The following is a 3,048-nucleotide window of genomic DNA, read 5'->3' as shown; positions in this document are numbered from 1 at the left end:
TTAGAATAAATTAATCTTAAAAATTTAAACTTTTAAAGTTTTCTTTTGTTTATTAGATGTTTTTGGAATTTTTTATTTTTTTAATTTTAATAAAAAAATATTTTTTTTGTTTAAAATGATAAATTTTTAAATTTTTTGTTTGCTAAATATTGTTAGACTTTTTTTTTACTTTAAATAAAAAATTAATTTTTAAATTTAAAAATTTAAAAATAAAAAATTTATTTTTTAGAATTTTAAATTTTTATAAAAATATTTTCAAATCAAAGTGTATTTACAAATACAGGTTTATAAAAATATACTATGTGTTATATTTATAGCTAATTCGAATCAGGGTGATTCAATTTAGCTTGAGATCTATATTCGCTTATAAATTGAACTCACCTAGTTTGATTTAATAAGGATCAAGTATTTTCTCGTTTCTCTTCTAGTAAATTAAATTACCCTATTTTAATTTATTAGGTCACATACTAAATCAAATTGGTGTATTTAATTTAGGTATAAATGGTTAAATAATCGAGTTATATTAATTCGATTTATATAGATATTTTTAAAATAATATATAATTAATTTTTATTCAAAATATTTGCCTAAATTTAATCTCCATTCATTTTATTAACGTAAATTACTCAAATTTAGATGTGTTAGCAGAAATTTTTTTACCAAATTTATCTTTTTTAATGTATTTTGAGTCTTTTGTAAACTTAAAATCTTAAATTATAAATAATATAAAGTAGGAGAATTATTCACAATAGAGGTGTGCACGCATGGAAGGTACGCCGAAACAAAGCCATGGGTATAATCATTTTGTTTCTCTTTTCTAATAAAAAGTTATTAGTACAAAAAAAAAGGGTGGTCATTATTAGCCAAGTTGCAAGAATTGATAGTAAAATGAAAGTTCCCTTTTTCTACAAATCATAGATAGATTTCTTTCAATAATAAAAGCTAAGTAAAGTGCCTAAAGTTTCGATATATTGACACGCACAAACATCAAAATTATATAATATAATTGATTGTATCGTTTTAAATCATAAGTCTCTTTCATGTACATATCTAAAGATACAATTAAATCCTCGTAGTAGATGATAGGTGCATTAGATAATAAGAATAAAAGTAAAATATTAAATTAGTCTCTTATATTTTGAATAAATTTTGTTTTAGTTTTTAATATTTAAAGTGTTTTATTTATGTCTAAAATAATTTTGATTTGTATTAATTAAATTCTGCCGTTAAGTGGGAGTGAAATATTTAACGTCGTGTCAGACATGACAAATTAGAGGGGACAAGAGTTAATAGACATGTAATGATTCCTGTGTTCGAATAGAATACATACTTATTCTACCACTGACTCTTCTTTTTTCTCTTGTGAAGCACGAAATGATAAAAAAAAGCCACCAACCTTACTGATCGTCACTCAAGGTTGTTAATCGCAACTAGAGAGGTGACATTGTCCTTCAGCAACATTCAAGTTCAATAGAAGCAATTAGTTTGAAATCCTTCTTTTTCGAAAGAAGATCGTATCAGATATTCCTTTATCAAATGTCCTCAGCCCATTTGGTTGTAATCTTAATGCATGTTGATATGTAATGATGCTGTGTGTGATTGTTTTGTGTTATAGTTCTTTATTTGGTTATTGTTTTGTTTTAGAAGTTTTTATTTTGTCCTAGTGATTGCATTTATGCGTTTTTATTGTTGTTGATCAATGTGAGAATATTATGAAGTCTGTTATGTTTGTCTTACAGATTGTTCGGAGGATGAGTTATTTTAGTGTTAAGATATACCATGAAAAAAAGTTTGGGTTTGATGGTGAACCTTTACACTATGTGGGGGTGAGATTTCGATAGTAGATTACTGTGATAAAGATAGGTGGAGTAGGTTCGAGGCAACCGAGATAGTGGTCGAACAGGTATATCTGGCGGAGAACATCGCTGCAATGTAGTATAAGTCTCCAAAAGATGAAACAGAGGTAGGACTGAGGATGTTTCACACAAACAAAGATGCAATGGACATGGCCAGAATTGGAATGAGGGACAACATGGTAGAATTTTTTGTTGTTCACAAAGAGGGTGCTACTGCTAGGAAATGTTGTATAATTGAGGAAGTTCAAGAGATAGATGGTGATGAGCCTGCTACACCCACTACAGGGACTGTTAGGCCTGGTCCAATTGTGCAGCATAAGGCCCAATCATCTACTCAAGCCAAGGTGGGTAAGAAGCCCAAGGTGGTGACAGAAGCCCAATCTGATATGTCGGAGGATGATTTCATGTCTGCAGAGAGGTCAGATTTTTCAGGTAATGATGAATCTGAGGATGATGACTACCAGCCAGAGAATGATGATGCCACTGATGAGGGAGACAGCGATGAACAGTGGAGTGAAAACAGCGCTGGAGATAGTGCAATGGAAGTAGCTTTAGATGACAGCGATGATGATTGGAATGGTGATAGGGGTTTGTTGATGTTGATATCACAACCTTAAAGGATTCCCAAAAGATTAAACAGAGTGTTCTAGCTGAGAGAGTGCAAGGAGAATTTAGTGCCAGTGTTAACAAGGAAAAGAAAAAAGTGGTGGCTACTGGACTAAGGGATGAAGATTATGGATATGAGAGTGAGGAGTTATGGGATGTCCCTGTAAGTGATGATGAAAGGGATCCCTCGTTGAGAAAGTACCCGTTGCACAAGAATTTCAAGAATATGAAGGAGTATAAATGAAAAGTTGGGACAATGTATGTAGATAGGAATACTTTTAAGAAATGTGTAACTAGCTATACTGTGTACAGTGGCAGAGGAATATGATTTTCAAAATGTGATAGCCATAGGTGTAAAGCTGTTTGCCAAGAAAGTTGCGATTGGTTTACTTACTGCCATAAGATGAAAAGAGAGGATAAATGACAGTTGACCAGCTGTTATAAAAAATACACATACAGTAAGGCAACCAAGATTGGTATCATGAGTTCTCAGTGGCTGAGTAAGACTTTTATGAAAAATATTTGTGAGAACCCAAAAATCAAGTTGAGAACCTTGATAAGGAAGGCTCATAGCAAGTGAAATATT

The sequence above is a fragment of the Arachis stenosperma genome, chromosome 7 (genome assembly GCF_014773155.1).
Source record: "Arachis stenosperma cultivar V10309 chromosome 7, arast.V10309.gnm1.PFL2, whole genome shotgun sequence".
Classification (NCBI taxonomy): Eukaryota; Viridiplantae; Streptophyta; class Magnoliopsida; order Fabales; family Fabaceae; genus Arachis; species Arachis stenosperma.
This window is presented reverse-complemented; position numbering follows the sequence as displayed.